The sequence below is a fragment of the Bubalus kerabau genome, chromosome 15, assembly GCF_029407905.1.
Source record: "Bubalus kerabau isolate K-KA32 ecotype Philippines breed swamp buffalo chromosome 15, PCC_UOA_SB_1v2, whole genome shotgun sequence".
NCBI classification, from domain to species: domain Eukaryota; kingdom Metazoa; phylum Chordata; class Mammalia; order Artiodactyla; family Bovidae; genus Bubalus; species Bubalus kerabau.
In genome coordinates this window covers 22628368-22642972 of record NC_073638.1, presented here as the reverse complement: position 1 = coordinate 22642972, position 14605 = coordinate 22628368, and positions in this window count along the sequence as shown.

Sequence of the window (14605 nt, the reverse complement as noted above, 5' to 3'; positions counted from 1 at the left end):
AGAGTCAGAAGCAATGTAGCAACGAAACAACAACAACACTCCCGAGTTTCCCACCTCCCCCAATCCTTCTCATCTTCCTCTCAACACCCTGGGGGCACATGATACACTGAAGCCATGAATGGGAAAAAGAACAACCATGTCTGAGCTCCCAGGCCTTAGGGTATGACAACCCAGTCAGCACCGTTAGCTCCGGAGTCTTGTCCAGGATGCACACGAATGTACTTGTCACGTGGATGGGGGCTCAAGCTGCTACTTCAGTCTCAACACAGCCTCTGTCTTTTGGTCAGATCAGAACAGGTCAACTGCAGACTCAGAAGTCCGGCCAGGAGAAGCAGGTGCCTAGAGAAGACCTGGGCTCACATGAGAGCCTTCAGGTGGGGGATATTCAGAATTTCATGCTTCATCCAGCTTTCCCTCTGATTTACCTGTGCCACTGGACGAACTGTCTCACCACAAATCTCTATCAGTCACTGGAATATTGTCAGAATGTTATGAATTGTCCTTCTGATGTCAATTAACAAAGAATGGCTTACATTTACAGATATTTGATTCTATTTAAAGCACATGATAGATGGTAAACAAAGTATAATTATCGCCACTTAATAAATGTAGAAACTGGAATTTGGGTTCACCAATAAATCTGCTCAAACTGTTGAAGTTTTATGTTGAAGGCTAATGTGGAGAATAAAACCCAGGACTTTTGGTGTCCATGCCAGTGCTCTGGCACACTGCTAGCTCCAGCTGCACTCCACTAAATGTATCCACAAGAAACATATTCCATTTCCACCTCCATAGAGAAAAGCACTGGTGCAGGTGTGCCCTGTCCAGTTGCAACTGGTCCTGCTTGAGAAGTGAAGAGAGAGGTTAATTTCCAAATAAAGTCACTGCTAGAAAGTTGCAAAATGTGGGTTTCATACTAAAGAGTGTTTCTGATTGGACAGATGCGGGAACAACGCCAAGGAAAGTGTAATGGGAGACAGCTGGAGACACAGGTGTGCAGACTTACAAATTGACTTCGCAACTCTTCACACCCAAGACCCTCAGCTCAAGGGGAAGACTGGTGCTCTCTTCCACCCAAGTAACCCAGAGGCCTGAGAAGAGCGTCATGGTCAGTCACCCCCATTCCCATCAGGATAGGACCTAATGGGCTTTTTCCTCTCAAAGCCAGCAGTGATAGTCACCTTCGGCCAGCCTGACCAGGGCACAGGGTCCCCTGAGAACTGCCCCCAGCCCAGCCCTGAGTTGGAGCCAGCAGTTATGCTAATAGCTAGTTCTCAGGGAAATTAAAATAGAGGAAGTCTTGTCCAGGGTTCAAAAGCAGGAGAGCAGGCCTCTGACCTGCTTCTGACCTGCCTGGACGCTTCCTGCCCACAAGCACAGCTAGTCAAGCGGCACTTTAGATGAGAAAGGGAATGGGTCTTGGTACTTTTGAGCCCCTGAGGGTCTGGCCAATCCCTTGAGGTCTAACAAAATCCTATGACTCACAAGGTGAAATAAACAGTGTTGTAAAAAGGTTGAAGTAAAATCAAATCTGCATTTTCGCCCATAAACCGATGATGATACCAGTCTGTGGCCCGGGATCATAAGCAGGAACCCCCAAAACTGCAGTTTGAAGTCTCACCCGTGGGATGAGACCGTGTGGACTTTGGAGACTGTGGATCCACACAGACGTTGACTGTGTGGATCACAACAAACTGTGGAAAATTCTTAAAAAGATGGGAATACCAGAGCAGCTTACCTGTCTCCTGAGAAACTGGTATGCAGGTCAAGAAGAAACAGTTAGAGTCAGACATGGAACAACTCATTGGTATGAAAATTGGGAAAGGAGTACAATAAGCCTGTATATTGTAACCCTGATTATTTCACTTCTATGCAGAGTACATAATGCAAAATACCAGGCTGGATGAATCACAAGCTGGAATCAAGATTGCCAGGAGAAATACCAACAACCTTAGATGTGCAGATGATACCACTTTAATGGCAGAAAGTGAAGAGGAACTATAGAGCCTCTTGATGAGGGTGAAAGAGGAGATTGAAAAAGCTGGCTTAAAACAATATTCAAAAAACAAAGATCATGGCATCTGGTCCTATCACTTCATGGAAAAAGTGAAAGCCATGACAGATTTTCTTTTGCAGGGCTCCAAAATCACTGCAGATGGTGACCTCAGCCATGAAATTAAAAGGCACTTGCTCTTTGGAAGGAAAACTACAACAAACCTAGATAGAGTACTAAAAAGCAAAGACATCACTTTGCCAACAAAGGTGCATATAGTCAAAGCTATGGTTTTTTCAGTAGTCATATATAGATGTGAGAGTTGGACCATAAAATAGGCTGAGCACTAAAGAATTGATGCTTTCAAATTGCGGTGCTGGAGAACACTCTTGAGAGCCCCTTGGACTGCAAGGAGATCAAACTAGTCAATCCTAAGGGAAACCAACCCTGAATTTTCATTGGAAGGACTGTTGCTGAAGCTCCAACACTTTGGCCACCTGATGGGAAGAGTGGACTCGTTGGAAAAGACCGTGATGCTGGGAAAGACTGAAGGCAAAAGGAGAAGGGGGTGGCAGAGGATGCGATGAACTCTGGAAACTAGTGGAGGACAGAGGAGCCTGGCAGGCTACAGTCGTGGTCCATGCAGTCACAAAGAGTTGAATACAACTTAGTGACCGAATAACAACCACCAAGAACAGCCATCAGTCAGCCTGAAATGTATTACTTGAATGGAGAAAATGCAGGAGCTCTCAGGCACACATTTTACTTGCATATGAGAAGCAAAGTCACATTACATTCTGAACAGGCCTTTGTTTACAATTAAAGTTTCTTTCAAAGGAAAGCAGGGAAGACTCAATGGAGGGTCTGGATTCCTAACAGTTTGGAGCTTCTAGTCCCAACTGTTCTTGGATTCCTGAGGTACTCCAGCATGCCAATATACTTTTTTTTTTTCATTTTTCTTTTCTTTCTCTCTTTCTCCATCTTCCCCCACCCGCCGCCTCAACTAGCTATAACTGGTTTCTATTATCAACAATCAAAAATCATTGAATAAGACCCTAGATCAGAGAAATTACGCTCCATTTGATGACTGTTTTACATCCCTGGTGGCTCAGAGGGTAAAGCGTCTGCCTGCAACGCGGGAGACTCGGGTTCGATCCCAGGGAATTGGGAAGATTCCCTGGAGAAGGAAATGGCAACCCACTCCAGTACTCTTGCTTGGAAAATCCCATGGACAGAGAAGCCTGGTAGGCTACAGTCCGTGGGGTTGTAAAGAGTCGGACACGACTGAGGGACTTCCCTTTCTTTTTTTTCACCTGCTACCAAAAGAAGTCACACCCCTACTTCCTTCAAAGGCCCATGCAGTGAAATTTAGAGAAGCATCTGAAGACAACTTTGGACCCAGTAGATGCTTCATGAACTGATTTAGGGTAAACAGAACATGATGAGTAAGTAAACTGAACTAATTTCTAGACCTATTTTTTTTAATAAAATAAAATCTGGTTCCCTTAGGGTTTAAATGCCACCTGGCTTGATATATCCAATGAAATGCCTCTAAACTTCTCTCTAAATTACTTACAAAATAGAAGAAGAGATAAATATCCTCAACAACTTCAAAACTGAAGAAGGGGACTTCTCTGGTGAAAGTTGCTCAGTCGTGTCCGACTCTTTGCAACCCCATGGACTATACAGTCCATGGAATTCTCCAGGCCAGAATACTGGAGTGGGTAGCCTTTCCCTTCTCCAGGGGATCTTCCCAACCCAGGGATCAATCCCAAGTCTCCTGCATTGCAGGCGGATTCTTTACCATCTGAGCCACAAGGGAAGGACTTCTCTGGTGGTCCAGTGCTTAAGAATTCCCTTGTCAATACAGGGGACACAGGTTTAATCCCTGGTCCAGTAAGATCCCACATGACGGGGGGCAACTAAGCCTGGGCACCACAGCTACTGAAGCCCACATGCTTCAACAAAAGAAGCCACCACAATGAGAAACCCACACACAGCAACGAAGAGTAGCCCCAACTCGCTTCAACTAGAGAAATCCCTAGTGCAGCAATGAGGACCCAGCACAGCCAAAAAATAAATATATAATTAATTTTTTAAAAAATTAAGATGAATCACCAAGCTGTTACCAGAATCTGAAAAGAATTTCTGTTCCCTAAATAAAGCTAATGAAGCTAAGCCACATTGAAACAAACAATCCATGTTTCACCTTGTAAAACAGAGTAGACCTACCCACCTGAAAAATGATAGGAACACTTTGCCTTTCTCCTACTTTCTACCCCTAGTTCAGAGATCCAGGATTGAACCAATACCTGTCTCTCTACTATGGGTACTACTCTTTGGATGGGCCCAGAGAACTGTTCTATCTCCCCCAACTTAACTACATCCATTCCCAGAATGCAATTCCTGGGAAACCAGGAAGCAGGAAGTAGATGAGGATGAGTAGCAATGGCACATCACATTGTGGAAGGTATTTTGCCCACACAGGATGCTGTGTAGGCAGGACAAAGACAGTTTGTGCTGGAGAGTAAGACTTTGATGATCTCATCAGTTCTGAATGTTAGAGAACAGGCAGAAGAGGAGGAGATCTCCCCGCAGTTCAGCAGGGCTGAACAGCTGAATCCCATCAAAATGGATCAGCCCAGGGAGCAGGGCCAAGGCCAAGGCCAAGCCACACTTCCTCTGTTAGCAAGCACCAAATCTCTATTCGCCTTATTGTAAAATGAAGAGGGGCCAGGGGTTGGGGGACGGGAATTGGACCTACTGGAAAACAATGCCACATATGAGAAAAAAAAAAGAGAATCACCCAGAAGACTAAGAAAAAGAACACACTTCTGAAGATGATTTACTATAGAAACCAGAAGAAAATTTTAAGAAAATGTCATCTATAATATGAAAAATATAAGATGGCCCTTTGAGGATGAAACTGAAAACCATATAGAAAGCAAGCTGAGATAAAATCGATACCAGGATAAACCTGGACACAGTGACACACTTTATTTTCTTGGGCTCAAAAATCACTGCAGATGGTGACTGCAGCCATGAAATTAAAAGACATTTGCTCCTTGGAAGAAAAGCTATGACCAACCTAGACAGCATATTAAAAAGCAGAGACATTACTTTGCTGACAAAGGTCCATCTAGTCAAAGCTACGGTTTTTCCAGTAGTCATGTATGGATCTGAGAGTTGGACTATAAAGAAAGCTGAGCACCAAAGAACTGATGCTTTTGAACTGTGGTGTTGGAGAAGACTCTTGAGAGTCCCTTGGACAGCAAGGATATCCAACCAGTCCATCCTAAAGGAAATCAGTCCTGAATATTCATTGGAAGGACTGATGCTAAGGCTGAAGCTCTGACACTTGCCACCTGATGCAAAGAACTGACTCATTTGAAAAGACCCTGATGCTGGGAAAGATTGAAAGCAGGAGAAGAGGATGACAGAGAGTGAGATGGTTGGATGGCACCACCGACTCAATGGATATGAGTTTGAGCAAGCTCCGGGAGATGGTGATGGATGGGAAGCCTGGTTGTGCTGCAGTCCCTGGGGTCACAAAGAGTCAGACACGACTGAGCAACTGAACTGAATTGAACTGAAGATAAGGCTCAAAGACCGCCACCTGAAATGACATTATAGGTCTTACAAAAATGTGATGGGGGTAAGCTCCTTTGTTTATGCAAAGGGTAATTGTGAATCTTTTAAAATAAACAATCACAGAACTTCTATAATAAAAGAGACAACAGCTAAAAGAGTGGAGTTTTCTAAAAAAATATTTCATCCAAAATAGCGTTAGACAATGTCCAGTTATTACACATCCAGGCTTCAGTCACTTGCTTGCAAGAGTTCTTCTTTTATCAAATGTCTGAGCAATTCAAAACTCCATGTACTCACTGGGGAAAGATGGTATTCTGAAACCTTTTTTTCCTTTGGCATAAATGATGGAAATGTTAAAATCCAGTAATTACTTCATTACCTCATTTGCAATAGTTTCAACGTCCAAGTTACTCTCTTTTCTTAGCAGCAACAGTAATTAAGAAAGCCAAATTCAAGGCAATTCTCACTGAAACTTTGTAAGAATTTTGTGAAAATCTTTTAGAAAAGGTACATGGTGATTTCAGAATATGTATTATTAGAGTAAATTCAGCTGCTGTACAAATACAGCCAATATTTGTATATTGGATGAAATATAATAAAAGTTGACTTGTCACTTAAAAAACAGTCTAAGGCAAATGTTTCAAGTCTGCAAGACCTCCATCCTTGGGCACCCAGGATAACAAAAGTTCCACCATCTTCATTATGTGGCCTCCTAGGTTGTCACTGTCATCTTCTGGCACTCAGCTGGAATGAGGGAAAATAAGCATGGAGAAGAGCTTAATGAATGCTCTTATGGGGAAGTTCTGTAAGTCATACACATCATTTGAATTCAGTAGAGCTCAATTGCATGGTAAATTTCCAGGGGCTTCAAACCTAGAAATGAGAATCTGACCAATGGCATCCAAGAACAGATAGAAAGGGAGCTATTTCTGATAAAAGAAATATCTCCAAGAAAATAAAATTGTTAAACAATAATTAAAAGCCATATATAGGAAGCAGTGGACGAGAAAGCCTGGAGTGCTGCAATTCATGGGGTCACAGAGTCCGACGTGACTCAGTGACTGAACCACATAGGAAGCAGTAAGTGAGTGCAACTGACACAGCAGAAAATCAAGTAAGTATTAAGGATGGCAAACTTGAGAAACACTTCCAGATTGCAGAGAAAGAGAACAAAGAATTGATATTATCATATTTCATTGATTCTAGGGTGTCCATTTTTCACAACAATTCAGAAATCAGTTAAGTCTTACGATCAGTGGCATTGCACAATCACTGTGGACCTGGGAGCTATCCCAGTGAGACTCCTGTCAAGTCCTGGGCATGACCTAACTGTGGTCTCAGCTGTTCATGTTCTAAGCGCCTTAATTGAGTTATGTACATTGTTGCAATCACATGTGAGCTTAATTGCCATTTAAAATGTCTTTTAAAAGATTACACTATGACTTGGCACTGAAACAAGAAGTTATTGTGTATGCAGAAAGGCATGGAATTAGAGCAGCAGGATGTAATTTGATATTACTGAAGCAAATATCTGTTTAGGAGCAATGAGTGAAATTCCTTTTTTAAAAAAGCCAAGTTCTTTATAGGATCCAAGAAAGGGAAGTTATCCTTAAGTAAAAGCTTAGAAATTGTTATGTTTTGTGACTAAGATACACGCAAAAGAGATTGCCTGTCGCATGCCAAACAATGCAATTAAAGGCAGGAGAAACTGTCAAATATCTCAAAATAGATGAAATACCTCACAAGAAAGAAGCTGGTATGATCAACTTACCAATTTCACAGGACTGTAATTATGGCATTATGTCATAGTTTAACTGGCAGCATCTTTTCTTCCTTAATAGTACATAAAATACAAGTACTTCTTACAACTGATAAAATATTGATACAGTAATTAAAGAAGAAGATGATAGCTATTGTAGACCAGGAATAAAGATTCAGCCCAAGACTTACATTTCTGAGGAAGGCTTTATAATAATCAAAGAAGAAGCAATCACTGAAGATATAATGAAAGAAAACTTTCCAAAAGAGGAGGGTGAGGGAGAATGAAACATTCACCAGGTTCCAGGAAAGAGTAACTAACCTAGACTCATATCTAAAAATATCCTGACAATTTTTTAAATTAAAATATAAAACATGATTTTTTGTCTATCTATCTACATATCCAGACCCAAAAATGAATATAAAAATATCTATAATGGAATAAAAATCATGCTGACCTTGTTCTTCTCTTCTACAGTGATAGATGCCTATAGAGTTTTGACATGGAAAAAAATTTATACTCAGGTATTCTACTCACAGGTAAGTTTTAATTTTGAGAGGAGAAAACAAAAGAGACATTCATAAGAGCTCAAAATGTCTGCCATTCATATACTGTTTCAATCACTTTAAAATATACTCCAACTGCCCAAGTGACAATTTAAAATTAGGACCTCAAGAATGGGAAAATCAAAGCATAAAAGGACTAGCATTGAGCACGAAGCCAACCACACAAAACGACAAGTCTAAGATAATTGTTTAAATACAGTTACAACACAGAATATGTGTCAGAAATCTAAATCCAGGCCACACACAACATCAAAAGTAATTTAATAACAACCCAAATTACAAACCCATATTTAATGAACTTTCAGATAAGAAGGAAGAACAGAGGGAAAGTGAAAGATACAAAAGTCATTAGCCTCCACAGTTGTGAACCTAAAAATACCATTTTACCCTTAACTTTATCACCGGGAGAAGCACTGACTGGTGTTCACACACATATTTAGAACATACTGCATAGGACTTGCCTGGAGAATCCCAGGGACGGGGAAGCCTGGTGGGCTGCTGTCTACGGGGTCGCACAGAGTCGGACGCGACTGAAGCGACTTAGCAGCAGCAGCAGCATAGGAGAGGAGGGGGGCTGTCCTTGCAAAGATAGATAAAACTTCAACCTCTGCCTCAAGGTCTTTAGTCCAAAGACCTCTAGTCAATATAGAGGATAGATTTTAGTTTGTCATAAGAATAAACACATGTGAAATTCCTGGAAGAAATCTATGGAGAGCCAGTCTTCAAATGATGATTAGACTTTACTGTGTACCAATATTTTCTATTCCTTCTAGTAAAAGATTCCTAAAATCCAGTATATAAGGGTATAGAGTTCTTCTTCACAGTTCTCGGTCACCATGGTCACACACATACACACACTCACACGCCATACCACAGTGGTCACACACGCCCATGTCCGTGTAAGTTGTGACGGTCCTTAAGCTGGACAGCCTTGCTCAACAGCATCGCTGTTGTCACAGAGCAAGATATAAAACTCAGACCACAAGGGAGCTCCTCACAGTGCCTACGGTGACGCACACCTCACTCAGGCCTGAATCAGGACATACACTCACAAGAGGTTTTCCAGCTGCTCTGTAATTTAAAGCTCACAACAACCATCCTAGTAGGCACCATTTCCCCACTTTTACAGATGTAAAAACTGAGGCTCAGAAAGATTATTTTCCAGAACCACATAGCCAGGAAGCGGGGGGCAGAGGCAGAGCTCCAAGCCAGGAATTTCTGGCGTAAAAGTTGGATCATACCATACCACACCATTTCCCTAATTCAAACAGAGAAGGTAGAAGGAAAGAGAGGGAGATTAATTTTATAATTTATGAAAGTCTTAGTACAGGTGCTTCCTCCTTTACAAAAACAGTAATAATAAGGCAATGCACCGACCTAATCCCCCTGGGCTGGCACCTCATTATTCCTCTCTCAAACATTCACAGAGTGGGTATAGGGCTCATTTTTCTCCAACATAACTGGTTCTGAGACCTTCCTAGGAAGTGCCCTGGTCCCTGGGGCCTGATTAGCCAGGCCCAATCAATGAGCCTTCAGGCTTCTTTGTTTCTTCAGTATTCTGGGCTAACCTTTCTCTTGCCAGATATTAAGCTTAGATGGAGTCGTTGACTTACTCTAAAGAGTTTAAATTCCAATGCATTGCTGCTTCCCAGAGTCTTGAGGGAACAATACTTAAAAGAATGCATCTCTGGTAGTGGAATTTTAGACACCAACAAGGGATTTACCTTTAATGCCAGCCACCCCTTAAAAAAAATTCTTCACATCACAGCATACTGAGAGAGGGGTTCTTCATCGTACACCCAGAGCCCTTGGCTCATCTCCGTGTCCCTTGAACTCAATGTCTTGCACTCCTGCAAATCCTGCGGAGAGAGACTCAACCAGGGTGTAACCAGACTTGTCAAACCCCAGCTCCCAGACTCCTGGAGACATCGAGTCGCTGCTGCGGGCACCTCGCGGCTGCTTCCGTGGTTCCTTCCCCGCCAGCCCCGAGGTCAGCCCCGCCAGTCTTGGCGCCCCTGTCCCCAGCCACTTGAGGGTCTCCGAGCCGCCTGAGTCTCCGCGACCCCCGCTGGGCCTGGAGGTTCGGAGACGGCGGGCGGACTGATGCTGCCACCTCTCGGCCACCTTCTCTCGCAGCTGCGCTCAGCCCTCTCCGTCTACCACCTGGTACCCCGCCCCAAAACCCTCCCCAAGCGTCTGGGCCGGGGAAGGCCATGATCACTGGGCCTGGGAGGGGAATGACCTTCCCCGCAGGGGCGGCTTCCTTTCAGACCACCCCAGCTGCGCACCGGGAACGGATGTGCGAATGAACGCGGCCAGCAACCACCTCCCCCAGGGTTCTGGGGCTGGTGCCCACGCCCCTCCCCCACCTGGAGATCAAAACTGCCACCTCGTTTCCCTGGGCCACAGCCTGGCCAAAAAACAACCAGATTCACCCCCTAAACCTGGGCCCTCCTGGCTGTCTAAAAGAAAGCGGGTGGGAGCACAGGTTTTTAAACTTAGATTCCTCCTTCAGACCCACTGAATTCGAATCTCCAGGAAGGAGAACAGGAAACTATTTTTGCAAAGTTCTCCAGTGATCCAAGTGGTGAGGCAGGCTGGGGACTCACCCAGTTAGAATATCTACCTGACCTTTCCCCAGTACCTGCTAGCATGCACACTCACTCACTCACAAGCTGTCAAGAGACAAGCACCCAATATCAGGCACAGGGCTTGAAAAGAAAAGAGTTTGATTGAGGGCACCCTCACATCAAATGCAAAAGGCAAAATGGTTGTCTGAGGAGACTTACAAATAGCTGAGAAAAGAAAAAAAGTGAAAGGCAAAGGAGAAAAGGAAAGATCTATTTATCTGAATGCAGAGTTCCAAAAAATAGCAAGGAGAGACAAAGTCTTTTTAAGTGAACAATGTAAAGAAATAGAGGAAAACAATAAAATGGAAAAGACTAGAGATCTCTTCAAAAAATTAGAGATATCAAGGGAACATTTCATGCAAAGATAAGCACATAAGGGACAGAAACAGTATGGACTTAACAAAAGCAGAAGATACTAAGTGGTGGCAAGAATACACAGAAGAACTATTCAAAAAGATCTTCATGACCCAGATAACCACAGTGGTGAGATCACTCACCTAGAGGGAGACATCCTGGAATGCGAAAGTCAAGGAAGTTATTACTACAAACAAAGCTAGTGGAGGTGATGGAATTCCAGCTGAGCTATTTCAAATCCTAAAAGATGATGCTGTGGAAGTGCTGCATTCAGTTCAGTTCAGTTGCTCAGTCGTGTCTGAATCTTTGCAACCTCATGGACTGCAGCACTCCAGGCCTCCCTGTCTATCACCAACTGCTGGAGTTTACTCAAACTCATGTCCGGTGAGTCGGTGATGCCATCCAACCGTCTCATCCTCTGTCATCCCATTCTCCTGCCTTCGGTCTTTCCGAGCATCAGGGTCTTTTCCAATGAGTCAGTTCTTCGCATCAGGTGGCCAAAGTATTGGAGTTTCAGCTTCAGCATCAGTCCTTCCAATGAATATTCAGGACTGATCTCCTTTAGAATGGACTGGTTGGATCTCCTTGCAGTCCAAGGGACTCTCAAGAGTCTTCTCCAACACCACAGTTCAAAAGCATCAATGCTTTGGTGCTCAGCTTTCTTTATAGTCCAATTCTCACATCCATACATGACTACTGGAAAAAACCATAGCTTTCACTAGATGGACCTTTGTTGGCAAAGTAATATCTCTGCTCCTTAATATGCTTAGGTTGATCATAACTTTTCTTCCAAGGTGGTGGTTTAGTTGCTAAGTCTTGTCTGACTCTTGCTATCCCATGGGCTATAGCCTGTCAGGCTCCTCTGTCCATGGGATTCTCCAGGCAAGAATACTGGAGTGTTGCTATTTCCTTCTCCAGGGGATCTTCCTGACCCAGGAATCGAACCTGGGTCTCCTACATTGCAGGCAGATGATTTACCAACTGAGCTATTTAATTTCATGGCTGCAGTCACCATCTGCAGTGATTTTGGAGCCCAAAAAATAAGGTCTGTCACTATTTCCACTATTTCCCCATTTTTTGCCATGAAGTGATGGGACCAGATGCCATGACCTTAGTTTTCTGAATGTTGAGTTTTAAGCCAACTTTTTCACTCTCCTCTTTCAGTTTCATCAAGAGGCTCTTTAGTTCTTCTTTGCTTTCTGCCATAAGGGTTGTGCCATCCGCATATCTGAGGTTACTGATATTTCTCCCAGCAATCTTGATTCCAACTTGTGCTTCTTCCAGCCTGGCATTTTGCATGATGTACTCTGCATATAAGCTAAATAAGCAGGGGGACAATATACAGCCTTGACATACTTCTTTCCCAACTTGGAACCAGTCTGTTGTTCCATGTCCAGTTCTAACTGTTGCTTCCTGACCTGCATGTAGATTTCTCAAATGGACTGGAATGGGTGAACTTAACTCAGATGACCATTATATCTACTATTGTGGACAAGAATCCCTTAGAAGAAATGGCGTAGCCATCATAGTCAACAAGAGTCTGAAATGGAGTACTTGGATGCAATCTCAAAAATGACAGAATGATCTCTGTTCGTTTCCAAGGCAAACCATTCAATATCATAGTAATCCAAGTCTATGCCCCAACCAGTAACACTGAAGAAGCTGAAGTTGAACGGTTCTATGAAGACCTCCAAGACCTTCCAGAACTAACACCCAAAAAAGATGTCTTTTTCATTACAGGGGACTGGAATGCAAAAGTAGGAAGTCAAGAAACACCTGGAGTAACAGGTAAATTTGGCCTTGGAGTACAGAAGGAAGCAGAGCAAAGGCTAATAGAGTTTTGCCAAGAGAACGCACTGGTCATAGCAAACACCTTCTTCCAACAACACAAGAGAAGACTCTACACATGGACATCACCAGATGATCAATACCAAAATCAGATTGATTATATTCTTTGCAGCCAAAGATGGAAAAGCTCTATACAGTCAGCAAAAACTAGACTGGGAGCTGACTGTGGCTCAGATCATGAACTCCTTATTGCCAAATTCAGACTGAAATTGAAGAAAGTAGGGAAAACCACTAGACCATTCAGGCATGACCTAAATCAAATCCCTTACGATTATACAGCTGCACTCGGTGTGCCAGCAAATTTGGAAAACTCAGCAGTGGCCACAGGACTGGAAAGGTCAGTTTTCATTCCAAACCCAAAGAAAGGCAATGCCAAAGAATGTTCAAACTATCACATAATTGCACTCACTTGATATGGTAGCAAAGTAATGCTCAAAATTCTCCAAGATAGGCTTCAATAGTATGTGAACTGAGAACTTCCAAATGTACAAGCTGGATTTAGAAAAGGCAGAGGAACCAGAGATCAAATTGCAACATCTGTTGGATCATCAAAAAAGCTAGAGAATTCCACAAAAATGTCTTCTTCTGCTTCATTGACTACACTAAAGCCTTTGACAGTGTAGATCACAACAAACTGTGGAAAATTCTTAAAGAGATGGGAATACCAGACCACTTTACCTGCCTCCTGAGAAACCTATATGCAGGTCAAAAAGCAACACATAGAACCAGACATGGAACAATGGACTGGTTCCAAATTGGGAAAGGAGTACATCAAAGCTATATATTGTCACCCTGCCAATGTAACTTATATGCAGAGTACATCATGTGAAATCCTGGGCTGGATGAAGCACAAGCTGTAATCAAGATTGCCTGGAGAAATATCAGTAATCTCAGATATTCAGATTACCACCCATAGGGCAGAAAATGAAGAGGAATTAAAGTGTCTCTTGATGAAGGTGAAAGAGGAGAGTGAAAAAGATGGCTTAGAATTCAACATTCAAAAAACGAAGATCATGGCATCCAGTCCCATCACTTCATGGCAGATAGATGAGAAAACAATGGAGAAACAGTGACAGACTTTATTTTCTTGGGCTCCAAAGTCACTATGGATAATGACTGCAGCCATGAAAGAAACAGACGCTTGCTCCTTGGAAGAAAAGTTATGACCAACTTAGACTGCATATTCAAGAGCAAAGATGTTACTTTGCCTACAAAGGTGCAAACAGTCAAAGCTATGATTTTTCCAGTAGTCATGTATGGATGTGAGATCTGGACAATAAAAAAGGCTGAGCACCAAAGAACTGATGCTTTTGAACTGTGGTGTTGGAGAAAGACTCTTGAGAGTCCCTTGGACAGCAAGGAGATCCAACCAGTCCATCCTAAAGGAGATCAACCCTGAATATTCATTGGAAGGACTGATGCTAAAGCTGAAGCTCCAATACTTTGGCCACCTGATTTGAAGAGCTGACTCATTGGAAAAAACCCTGATGCTGGGAAAGATTGAAGGCCAGAGAAGAAGGGGATGACAGAGGATGAGATGGTTGGATGGTATCACTGACTCAATGGACTTGAGTTTGAGCAAACTCTGGGAGATAATGGATGACAGAGAAACCTGGTGTTCTGCAGTCCACTGGGGTCACAAAGAGTCAGATACAACTGAGTGACTGAACAACAGCCTTACCTAGCCCAAGGGTGGGCTTCTCTGGGCTAGGTATCAACTGGGCTAGCTATCAACAACCTTCTCTGTTGATAGTGCTCTCAGAGGCTCAGTAATTTTTTTCACAGCCCTCTGAGGCCAAAACAAATACCCAAGGATTCTTTTCATGACGTATTTAGGCTGGTACAAAAATAACTGAGGTCTTGC